The sequence below is a fragment of the Chiloscyllium punctatum genome, chromosome 39 (genome assembly GCF_047496795.1).
Source record: "Chiloscyllium punctatum isolate Juve2018m chromosome 39, sChiPun1.3, whole genome shotgun sequence".
In the NCBI taxonomy this organism is placed as follows: Eukaryota; Metazoa; Chordata; class Chondrichthyes; order Orectolobiformes; family Hemiscylliidae; genus Chiloscyllium; species Chiloscyllium punctatum.
In genome coordinates this window covers 43,530,132-43,543,249 of record NC_092777.1, presented here as the reverse complement: position 1 = coordinate 43,543,249, position 13,118 = coordinate 43,530,132, and the positions used below count along the sequence as shown (strand labels likewise).

The 13,118-nt window shown below is 37.3% G+C and overlaps 1 protein-coding gene across 8 annotated transcripts in view; it reads left to right on the top strand.

Annotated features, from left to right (window-relative positions):
• sdk2b (sidekick cell adhesion molecule 2b) overlaps window positions 1-13,118 on the top strand; it is a 951,812-nt gene that overhangs the window by 112,680 nt on the left and 826,014 nt on the right. The window contains exon 1 of one of the 8 annotated variants that reach the window (XM_072558556.1): window positions 5,775-5,793. The exons of the other annotated variants lie outside the window; for them this stretch is intronic. The gene's annotated coding sequence lies outside the window, so the exon portion shown is untranslated. Of the gene's footprint in view, window positions 1-5,774; window positions 5,794-13,118 lie in introns of those variants that run through there. 8 annotated transcript variants of the gene reach the window in all.

Genomic DNA, 13,118 nt, shown 5'->3' with positions numbered 1-13,118 from the left:
AAGCCATTCACCTTGATTGAAATCCAAACCTCAGTTGTGTTCACAGAAACACTGACTCAGAATGGTTTATTACCCACTGCCAGCCTTGGCTCCAGTTCTCACCTGATGTTGTGTGAATAAATACTGTACAGCGTACTAAAGGTGGAAAATCCTGGTCAATGTTTTTGTGAAATTCCTGCGTAAGTACAGAAATTCAGGAAGAGAATAACAAGTGCTTGCTCAGATCCCAATGAAGGAGCAAAAGGTCTGTGATAAAATGGACAGTGACAACTGATATGCCACCCCCGATGGGAAATTTACTTACTTTGCATACACTGATGCTGAGTACAATATAATTATTTTTGGCATTCTGCTTGATTCAAATATAAATTAAGGATTCATAAATGAGTTAAAAAAACTAACCTGCTTTTCAATGTGCATTTTGTTAAACAATTTTGACACATTGTTTCCTGAACTTGTAAGTATGACCTGAAGAGTAGCTATCTAAATTTTAAAGTGCTGCAGCTGCTCTGGCTTACAGTAGTTGCAGTAAGAAGATCACCCTGCTATCAAAAATTTGCAATCAGTTCATTTCTAAAGCGACAACATCCATGTAATATACCAATTAGATTATTAATCTATCCAAATTTTTATAATGAAGACACACCAAGGAGGTAGCCAGCACTGTTATTCATGCGATACATTCTCAATTTTTTTAAAGAAAATGTAAAATAAGTCTTTAAAGCTTTTGTATCTTTCCACTTCTCCCTTTACGCTTCCTGTCAATGCTTTATTGTAGAGTTGTAATGAAGTGCAGTTCTTATTAGTCACAGAGTAGGAGTCTAATGAAAACCAGTGTTGATTTTTGGAAAACCCAATCTGGTTTACTCGTGTGACAAGGGAAGGAAACAGCCAGCCTTACCTGGTCTGGCCTATGTGTGTGACTCCAGACCCACTGTAATGTGGTTGATTACTAATCCCTCAGGGCACTTATGGATGGGCAACAATGCTGGCCTAGCCAGAGATACCCTCATGCCATAAATGAGATTAAAAAAAGATGGAGTGGGAAAGGGATACCATGGCTGGCTAACCTCAAAATTCAATATTGGAAAGCTGGTAAAATATAATCAATAATATTTTAAATAGTCATTTTTAACAGAAAATTCAAAAGTTTTGGTTAGAGTTACTGTAATTGGAGAAAAAAGCACAACCTTGTTTGCAGCCTGATGCTGCTATGCAGAACTAATTTTGCTGTCATGTAATTGTGATAACTAAAATAATCATACCTGTATTAAATCTGTAATCCATTTATATGGGGAAAGGAAATTGGCTTCAAAAGAAAAATTAAGTTAACCTATTTATGGTATAGTCGCTTTTAGTATCACTGTCAGTGGCGAAAGGATGCTAAGTTTTGATATCATGACATAATACTTTGGAATCTTGGTCACAATTGCTGGGCTTTTCCTTCCCGGTGAAACCAAGGTTTTGCCGAATGCCCAATGCCTCTCATGGATGGTCCAGCTGAAATCAAGAATTCATGATATATTTAATTGTGAAATATTCAACTTTATTAGTTTCCTCTTAATCAATGTCATATTCAGTTCAGAGAGAGTGATGGACATTATCCATGAAGCTGGGTGTCCATTAGACTTAATTTGTCCATATATTCAGTCCAAACATCAAGAACTGTCTGAAAACATGACATTGTGACAGCATGAGAAATGTTACATCAGTCTTTTTTTTTATCTCCACTTCCCGAGCCTTATCGTTTATTTTACTGCCTCAGATGGAAAATAGGTTGGAGAGTCCTGTCAGAATTTGAACTTGATCCCGACCACCTAGTTTCAATTCACTGCATAAAATTGCCCCCCAAAAAAGCCTTTTGGAAATAATGTTTGAAAAGAGAGGCATGCTTCAAACCAAATTCATTTCATCAAAGTAAGTTCAGTATGAATAGCAGTTTTATCTTGTCAATGCCGAGCTTAAGTTGGCTTTCTGTAATCTCACGACGTATGTTTTTAGTCTCCCTCAGCAACAGTTAAGTGCATAATTTCTTACAGGCTGGGCAGTTCAATATCTTAATGTCTTTTTTGAAAAGAACTGTTCATTAATCGTCATGACTGATTGATGGAGGAAGACAGGTGACCATGGAGGAGACTCATAACAATCAGCACTGAAGCAATATCAGCTTGGTGTGTGAATAAATACTGACACATAAATTTGGCAAAAAATGTTGATTGAAGCATCATGACACTTCACCAGGATGCACAAGGGTAGTGAGGGCAGCAGGGGCAGCTACAATGAACAAAGATGATGCCTGCCAGCTATGAAATGAAGATTGAGAAGATGGTACACCATCTGGAAGAGCATTAGCCGCAGGGCTAGGAGGGAATAATTAATTGAGTGTAAGAGATCCGAGCTGTTTCTTACTGTTTAATAGCACAACTGAAAAATATAATTTGTTTCTGCAAATTAAGATTATAATTCAATGATTTTCGGAGTCAATTTTATATTTATTCAAAGACTGCCATTTGTTGCAGTGACAAGTGTAGAATAAACTCATTGCATAACTAAAATAATGTTCAAAGCGCAAATTATTTATTTTTTACTTGACCATTTCCTTCCTTCCTTTTACATCTGTATAATTTCTAAGTTGTTAGGGCTAACTATGGCACCCATTCCACAGGATTTTTGAAGGGATTAACATTCCAAGATAACTTGCCTTTTATTATTTACCCAGTCGATTTAAGAGGACTCAACAATTGCAGTAGTCAATATTTGAGGGGTTTTATGGCAATATAATACTTCATCTATTAAACGATAAAATGAAAGAACCTGGTAGACAAATTGTCTGACCTCTCTTTTGTATTTGCATTTTTTCTAGCAATGTGAAGTAAACAGTACATGATTATATTAAAGAAATAATGCTGTCATCTTGTCCATGTCAAGAAGGGCAGGGATTCAACAGTAACATAAACATGAATAAGATGGCAAATGTCAGACTTTCCATCTGCTGTCAAAATTTACCATTGTATTATATGTGCTGAGTTCTTATAACTAAAACAATTATTTCTTTTCATATTTCATGTCTCCTTTCCTGATGATGTCTAATGTTATCCATTTTGTATTGCACTAAATCAGCCAGGTATCTGACACTCTGAAATCTGGCAACATTTTCAGAGCCACATGCCAAACAATCAAGCAATTCATGCATTTAGGTCATGGTAAAACTTTATATCTGATATGGAAGCCACTCTGAAGTGCAGCTGTGACTATTGTTTACAATTATAATTGTGTCTTAGTAATGGGCATAAATGTTAGCACATGTTAGCTATATCCAAAAGCTGCAGCTGGCAAGATAGTAACTGCGTTACATCAGTTAAGTAGTCTCCAATGAGGTGAGTAGCTTATGATAAGTCACACATTCCCAAAAAGCTATTTTTGCAACATTTTCGGGGGTTTTGAGCAAAGCTTTACTTCTCTGTATATTTTCTTGCACAGGTATAGGAAAATCATATTGACGTATGCAGTCTGCACTGTCTCTCCAAAATGGTCTGGGAGATTTATTTTGGGTTTTCATTAGGTTACCTTATGAAAAGGAGCATACTCTGTGTCTGTTTGAAGCAGTGCCCCCAATTCACCTTTGTTGGGTGTAGTTCTGGTCTCCACACTACCTAAGGGTGTGGAGGCTTTGGAGAAGGTACAAAAACATTTTACCAGGACTTTGCCTAGTTTGAAGGGTATTAGCCATGAGAAGAGATGAGACAAGCTTGGTTTGTTTTTACATGAACATCAAAGGCTGAGGGCAACCTGGTAGAAATTTACAAAATTATGAGAAGCATGGATAGAGTGGATAGTCAGAATTGTTATCCCAGGGTAGAAATGTCAACTACTAGGGGACATAAATTTAAAATAAAAGGGGCTAAGTTTAAAGGAGATGTGACAGGCAGAATTTTTACACAGAGGGTTGTAAATGCCTCCAATGTGCTGCCAGAGGAGGTGGTGCAAGGGGAAACAATAGTAACACTTAAGAGGCATCTTGACAGATATATGAACAGGCAAGGAACAAAGGGATATGGGCAGCACAAAGGCAAAAGTCTTTTTAGTTTAGAAAAGCCTGCACCTGTAATGTGCTGTTTTTTGTTCGAACTTGGCCTATCAGTCAGCCCAGCTATGGCCATCACTTGAACCTAGCAACGCTTGGACTACGGAATCCCAGTCAATTGGATTGACCAAAATTCTCTATCGCACAAAAATAGAAATTGCTGGTGAAACTCAAGTCTGGCGGCACCTGTGGGGAGAAAACAGAACAGACGTTTTGAGTCCAGTGACCCTTCAGTGGAAGAAGTTCTGAAGAAAAATCACTGGACTCAAAAAGTTAGCTCTGTTTCTCTCTGCACAGATGCTGTCAGACCTGCTGAGTTTCTCCAACAATTTCTGTTCTTGTGTGTTTCAGGCATCCAGAATCTGCAGGTCGTTGTTCTGTTTTAGTCAGCAATTCTCTATTGAGGAGCTCCCTCCAAAATGGGGGGGGGGCATATGCCTCTCCATGAGCCAATTTACACACCTCCTAGCATAAAACAGTTCCAGGGCAGCCAGCTTCTTTGTAGATTGGTTCTTGACTGTCTTTTTGGTCTGTGAGTGGAATTGAAAATGGTGCCCCTTCAAATCCAGCTCACAGTTTTACATTGTGACTGAGGTTGTTGCAAAATGCTCTCATTCACCTTCTTTGTAGTGAAAATACAACCATCAAAATAAGGCCCTTTTGTATTTTAATGGAAGCTTTTCAATGATAATCAGATTTTTGTTTGGTCCAAGTGTTCATACTACATATGGGGATCTGAGAGAATCTAATCTGTATCTGGGCTCTAATATTTGCAGCTGAAGATAGTTGATGGTACTCTGGCTTATGATTTCTTTTAATTAGAATGTTCCATTTCAGTAAAGCTATTGATGCAATTTTCAGATAGTTCTTTCACTGGATGCTGACACTCCATTCACTAGGATAAAGATCTTTTTTTCTGATATCACTGCAGTGCATTCCTAATTCACTGCCACAAATTACAATTCAATATTTTCCTCAAGTATAATATCTCAGAATAGTTAACAATATCTATTGAATAAGATGTTAGGGGTGCTTAGAAATCATTCCTCAGTTATCTGGTGCATCTGTATCATTTAATTGCAGAGAGGCTACTTGTTTTCATGTCCATTCCAAATAAGTCAAAATGATTGTTTTGCATTCTGTATAGCACATCTTCTCAACTAAAAGCTGCATTTCTAAGACTAAATATTTAGTCAAAATATATTGGTTGGCTTGTACTGTCTTTACTCATTCATGGAATTTGGACCTAGCTGGCAAAGCCAGTGTTTTTTTTTGTCCAGAGTCTGCTAAGACTCAGACACATCTCTGTGGATGTGAAGTTGCATGTAGGCCAGACCAGGTACAATTAGCAGATTTCCTTCTCTCAAGAACATGAGTGAATTCAATGGTATTTTACAACAAGTAACAGCAATTGCACAGTTGCTTCAACTAGCTTTTTATTGACTTCAAATTTCTAAAATGGGATAAGTAACATTTTGGAGAGGTTGAATTTCACCCTCTCCTATCACAATCGATACAGCAGAATTGTCAGGTCGGAGACTTGTCACCCCAACTCCCTCTTCAAAACTAATATAAAAGGAGCCAAAGGTATGTGCACAGATGTCTTTAATGCTTTTCTATTCTGTTATTTAGGTTTGCCCCAGGATGAGTTTGACTTCAGCGAAAGGGTGATAAGTGCAATGAGATTGGATCTTTTGGCTAAACCAAAGGTTAGAGATCAACTCAGACATGAATGTATATAGCTAACGGAAAATAAATGAGGTTTTTTGCCCAAAAGTCAGCTGTGCAAAATCCTTGCCGAGTTTACACAAAATTCAGTCAGATTCCTAATGCAAGGGGATTTTAGTTACTGTAATTGTTTCACACAGAAACCATGCAGCCATCTGTATAACACTGATTTGTTTCTCAATAAAAGTATGAACATTGACCCACATTTTCTTTTACTAGTAAGATTAGTGAAGTTATTGTAAATTCCCTGGTCTAACATGTCAATCTTGCCACTGACTTGCTATAAACTCTGATAGATTTCCAATTAGAATCAGCTACAATGAGCGTGGCAGTGAATTAAGCATTCCGTGCTGACCTAAGAACTGAAATGATGGCACATTTCCTATCTGGAGCCCTGTGAGGATTTAAGTGAATGGAAGTAATAATTGTTCAAATATATTGGTCACTTAAAAACTCCATTACAAATTATTTTAAAATTTTGAAATGGAAAACAACTAACTGTCAATCATTTCCATGTATTACACATGCATATATGGATTAAGCAAATTTGGTGAAGAAAGTGGCTATGCAAAGATCAATTTATTTTCAATATTTTTCACTGAAGTACATTTAAAGTAACTGGCCATATAACACCAATCTTATAGCATTAAGTCAAACTTTCACAATGCCAATAACTCCATAATGTTTAAGTCGAAGTGACAGTGATATGAAAACTAATTTAGAAGGAAGTAAATTGAGATTACCATTGATTTTAATGAAGGCAGAGCGAAAATAATTGTTTTCTTGCTGATATTTCCAAGGGTAATTCTAAAAGTCCAAGGAAAATATGAAATGATGTAAATAAATGTGTGCTTTACTTGTTTAATAGCTTCCTCTTACTTGACCTGCTTGAGTCCCTATGAGGTAGATGCTTTTTGAAATTCCCAGGAAAATCCCAATCAGTAGTTGGAAAAATAAAGTTGTTTTGCAATTCATGCATAAATGGATTTTGGGCTGAACTGTTCATACATGAAAGAGTTTGTTTTCTGTTTAATTATAGTGCCATTTATACATTATTCAGTTCGATGATAAAATTAACATGCAAGAAGTTAACAATCTTTCATCAGACTTTCAGAAAAAGCAATGTCCTTGCAATCTTTTGCTGTTAGTCTAAGTCGCACTTCTATTAAAGATAGTCTGATATGAATTTCACATTTGTTGTCCGTCATTCGATAATCGGAGATAATCGGAGCATTTTTTGAAGTCCATGCTTTTCCTTCTTACAGTTTGACATATCCAACTGTCACCATCCACCCACTGTTGGTTTTATGAATTGGGGTTACTGTATGTGAAACACTGACTTCATTCAGGTGATGGAAACATTCCAGAGAATTCATTAGATTCTGTGATGTAAGGGGAAAAATAAACAGCATAGTTTTAATCTAAAAGCTTGAGCACAGAATAACAAGAAAAACATTGAAAGCCAGATATTCACTTTGACAGTCACTTAAGTTTTAATAGTGCCAGCAAAGTTGATGGAAGATTTACTTCATGAAAAGCCAGATTGAATTCTGTATGTAAATGTTGCAGCTTGTATTTCATAATTCTCAGTAGTTTTACTGCATATACTATTCTTCACCTGAGTGAAAGTGTTAACTTTTTAAAACTAGTTTTTCTTTGTAAGAGTTGATTTTAGAATACAGTGTGCTACGTTTACCCTAACTCACTAATGTATATAAATATTACATTCACATGCATATCAGCATCTATGCACACATTAAGCTATTTGTCCACAAAGAGCAAAATACTTCCAATAGCATGTCATTCTTCAAATGGTCTGAATTAAGATTAAGTATGTGATCTTGATGCCATCAGGTCACAGGCAGTAATGATGCAATAATGATATCATGAGCATGTCTCTTACAGGTACATTGACATACTGTACGTCTTACAGGTATGCTGTTGTATTGACTACAGGGCATAATAGTAAAGATTAAAACAAAATCAACAAGTATGTATATGTAGCATCTTTAACAATAAACCATCTCAGAGCAGTTGACAGGGATGTAATAAAGCAAAATTTGATTTTGAGCCAAAAAAAAGCAATATTAAGCTTAAAGCTTGAACAAAGAAGTAGGTTTTAAGAAATGCCTGAAAGAAGGAGAGGAAAGTGAAGCAGCTTAGGGCATTCAACAGCTAGTGACTTGACCACCAATGGTGAAGCGATTAAATTCAGAGATGCACACGAGACCAGAATTAGAGAAACACCAATATCTTAGTGTTGTGGGGTTGGTAGCGATTACGGAGATAGGCAGTGATGGGATTTATAGCAAAGAGAATGAGCATTTTAAAATTAAAACGTGATTTGATTGTGAGCCACTGTAGATCTGCAATCATTGGAGAGGGAGTAGGAGTTATTGGTGTGATAGAAATGGCTGAGCAAGACTAAACACAAGTGAGAACACGAGTAACAGAGTCTGAACCAAAGGGTTATTCCTAATGAAGGTGAGAAAATAATTTTATTAATTGTGGTTTTGAAGAGGAATTGTAAAAGTTAAGATGTTTAAGATTTGGTCCCTCTGCAGCATTTGAAAATTAGAGTACAAAATGAGAATCTGACAAAGTGAATGAGCCAGTTTTTAGATGTGGAATAAAATTCTGTGGCCTGGATTTTATGAGGGAGATCATGATAGATTTATTTCCAATAGAAACTTCCAACATCTGCACATGTGCAGTTAATCCTGAAAATTCAGAAGCTCCGATCAAGTTAATCTGCTTCTGCAGAAGCTTTGCTTGTCTTGCCAGAAGACTTAGCATTGGCATGCTTGGGTAAATGACATGAACTTGCAGCACTTGCCAACAAGATAACCACTAAACACACCAGGGCTTATCCATTCTAGTGTAAGTGAATTTATTGCATTGTGATCAGCTTTAATTGATCATTGATGTTAATTAGAGTTGGAGTTTTTTTCAAAGTTAGATTGTTATTTTTCCTTTCAGTCTCTTATTTCTCTCACCTTATTGCATCTTTATTGCTTCGCACTTTCTGCACATGTATTGACATTGAATTTCACGACTTTTACTTAGACTTCCTGGTTTAGACTCTACAGGGCGTAGCAGGAATTTTTCAGTCTGGTGGAGTAGGAAAATGCATCATTGCTGTCCCCATAAACACAAATCTCAGACCTCCTGCAGAGACAAAAGCCCATAGCAAATCTGCTGCAAGTTTTAAATGCCATCAGCAATAATCATTCATTGGTCCCCAGTCAGAATATCTGGACTTATAAAATACCATGTGTTGCCAAAATTATTTCAGCATATCTTTTTACAGTCTAATGCATACAGATGCATTTTAAAATTAAATTTCAATTCCCTCTTTCTCGCCACCCCACTTTCTCCATTGAAATGGTTTCACTGATTCCAGTGAAGAATGAATAAGCAATGACTGCACATCCAGTGGCATCATTCGTTTAATTCTCTACAGTACAGTTTATCAGTTTTCATCAGGTTGCAAATCACTATTCAAAGGCACATGAACAATCTTTATTGCACAGGGAAATTGAAAAGATTGCTCTTCTCCTTACGCATTTGCTTCATGAATCTAATCAGGAGTTATCTCTTCAGTTTTTATCCCTAGATTAAAAATGATGTTGGTTGATCTATTTTTCTGGAAAAAAGTACATTGCACATATAGGAGAAGTGAGTATTATATGCAAATACCATTTGCCTCCCAAAGTGACTAAAATGTAATGGGGACTTCACACAAAGTGCCTAGAGTTCCATACACTCAAGTTTTTAATCAATTTAACAATCGAAGCAAATCGCTTCTGCGTGCATATTATTAACACTATATGGAACACCAATTATTTGAATTGAGTGTTAAAACTATAAGTTTTTGAGTTGGGCGCCCGACATCAGGATCGAGTGGGTCTCCTCAGCCCTGGGCTATATGGGGGACAGTCACTCACCAGTAAGTTTCCCAAACTGGAGAAATAGTGCCAGAGGACACACATACACCATCCAATTAAAGGTAATAGGTGAGATTTTGAAGCTGAAGGACAAGTAAGAAGCTTCCCACTTTATCAGGTGTACAGTCTTGCATTGCAGTTAAGATTGCACCTTGAACTTTGCGAGTTTCCTGCAGGCAACTAGCCTAACAATCTCATGTCTTGGAAGCTCACAGTTAGACTGTGAAATTTCAGTCATCCTCTTGTCTTTACAGGCCATTTATCCACCTTAATTGGCGAGTCATGGCTTATGGGCTAGACCAGCCCTTCTGACCAGATTCTGCCCTCCAGGAAGGTAGCGGGGAATCGGATGGTGCTGGGAAATTTGTATGGTGGCTGTCAGTGTGAATTTTCATGCCCACGTGCCACAATGAGATGACAAGTTCCGCCTATTATATAACATAATTATAGTAAGTCTTTTGCTTTCACAAAAAAGAAAAAAGCTTTTAATTTAATGTTTTCTTGCCGTTTGAAAGTGTTCTGATAGCTTTTTTTATTTGTGGGTTTGGAAGCTGCTCCTGAGGAGTCTTGGTGAGTCATTGCGGTGTATCTTGTAGCTGGTATACACTCCTGCCAATGTCTATCAGTGTGGAAGGAGTGAGTGTTTGCTGATGGAGTGCCAGCCAAGCCAGATGCCTTGTCTTGGATGGTATCAAGCTTCTTGAATATTGCTGGATTGTTCTAATCCAGGCATGTTTCTGTCACAAACCTGACTTGTGTGTTGTAGATGATAGAAAGACTTTAGGGACCGGATGTAAGCTTGCTCGCTGAGCTGGAAGGTTCGTTTTCAGATATTTCGTCACCATATCAGGTAACATTATCTGTGAGCCTCCAGTGAAGCACTGGTGGTATGGCTTGACTTTTATTTAGGTTTTAGGTTTCCTTGGGTTGGGGATGTCATTTCTTGTGATGTCATTTCCTGTTCTTTTTCCCATGGGGTGGTAAGTGGGATCCAAGTCAATGTGTTGGCTGACAAAGTTCCATTTGGAATGCCATGCTTCGAAAAATTCTCACTTGTGTCTCTGTTTGACTTGTCCTAGGATGGATGTGTTGTCCCAGTTGAAGTGGTGTCCTTCCTCATGTATATGTAAAGATACTAGTGAGAATGGGTTATGTCTTTTTGTGGCTATTTGATGTTCATGTATCCTGATGACTAGTTTTCTACCTGTTTGTCTAATGTAGTGTTTGTTACAGTTCTTGCAAGGTATTTTGTAAATGACATTAGTTTTGCTTGTTATCTGCATAGGGCCTTTCAAGTTCATTAGCTGCTGTTTTAGTGTGTTGGTGCATTTGTGGGCTTCCATGATGTCAAGAGGTCTGAGTGGTCTGGCAGACATTTCCAAGAGGTCTTTGATGTAGGGGTGAGTGGCTAAGGTTTCTGGATGCGTTTTGTCTACATGTTTGGGTTTGTTGCTGAGAAATCAGCAGACTGTGTTCAAAACCTGCCAAGACTTTAGTCAGAAGGTGGTCCACTTGCCTCAGTATTCCCAACCTCTGACCTGCTTTTAAAGCCACAGTATTTATGTGATCCAGTTGATCCTGTTCAGTTTCTATCAATGATAACCATCAGGATGTTGGTCGTGGGATATTTAGCAATCATGACATTGAATGCCAAGAGGTAATGGTTATCTTCCCTTGTGTTGGAGGCAGTCATTGCCAGGCACTTGTGTGGCACAAATATTATTTGTCACTTGTCAGCTCAAGCCTTAATGTTTTCAGATCTAGCTGCATTTGAACATGGACTGCTTCAGTATTTGAGTTGGAAATAGTGCTAAACATTGTGCAATCATTAGCGGACACTCCCACTTTTGACATTGTGCTAAAGAGACAGTCATTGATGAAGCAACTGAACAGAGTTGGGTGTTGGACACTATCCTGAGGAACTCCTGAAGAGATGTCCTGGAGCTGAAGTGGCTGAGCTCTGAGAAACACAATCCATCTTCTCTTGTGCTAGGTTTAAGTCCAACCAACAGAGTTTGTTCCCCTGATTCCCACCGAATCTCATGTTGCTATAGCTCATTAATGTCTTACTCAGTCAAATGCTGCTATGATGTCAATTGCAGTCATCTTTAACATAATGTAATGGCATTTGTACTAGCCAGCCACATATCACCAATTACAAAAATCCTGGCTTTATATATTAATTAACAAATCATTAATAATATTTTAAAAAACAGTTTTGCTAACATGTAGATGATTTCTCCCACTGTGAATTAGGAGCAGCTTTCACTCTGAGCCTGCCTGCAATAGCTGCTAACTGAGAGAATTCAGTGGCATTTGTAGGATAAGTTGTATTACTACAGAAAACTAGTTCAGTATTCCAGCTGGTTCATATTACAACAACTTGCCAAAAGGACATTGTTCAGATAGAAGACAAGAAAGGAAGCTTTATGTGGCTCAACCTTTCAATACTTACTTTGAGTAAGTTAATTCTTAACAGTGAAAGCTAACAGTCCATGTCTAAAATGCTTGTTTAATTTTTTGTGTCGGTGTTTTCACACAGTTAAGTGCAAAGATTTCCTGAATTTGATTTTTAAATCCTGTTTCTTATACGTATTTTCCAAAATGCAATTTATTTCCAGCTTCTGTCAACCACAATCTAACAAGATATTGCTCCCAATCCCTGTTTTGGAAGGGAACTCTCTATTGCATTAATGTGTAATCTCCAACTCCTGTAATCTTGCAACTTCTTCATTAGCAGAATAAATCTGTAATCTCCAGTTCTCTTATTCTGTATTTATACAGAAAACCATAGTGATTCACTTCAAACTTCTGCTTTCTTTGGAACTTGAGGTGTTTTCCTATTGGGTATAATTTGTCTTCCACTGAAGTTCCATGTAAAATCTCTTGCTGAGAAGTCTAAATTGAAAAGTAACAAGTAACCAATGGCCACAAACAAGCAAGACAAACTAAATGTGAGGTTGGTCCAAATTTATTGTGCATTTTATTGGGATAAATGCATTTCAATAGGTTAACTGATCCAGAACCACTGTTGACTCTTAAAAATAATGTATGTTGCCCTTAAAAGTCAATTTCATGTCTGAAGCTAAGCATTTTTTTTTACAATTGAGAGTTTAGGTCAAACGGTAGGTATGTGGTAATCTGTTTGGCACATTTCCCCTGACTTCAAAATTTAACGAACAGTGACGAGCATACTGTAAATAACAAATTGTTTGCAGTTCCGCACCATCAATCAAACCTTTAGCTTATTTTACTGCTTGGAAATTGAAAGCCAATGATGGAATAAAAATTATAGCCAAACAGTAAATGTGATTAGCTTTAAATTGGTTGCTTAATTAAGTTTGGACCAAAAGCTGGGA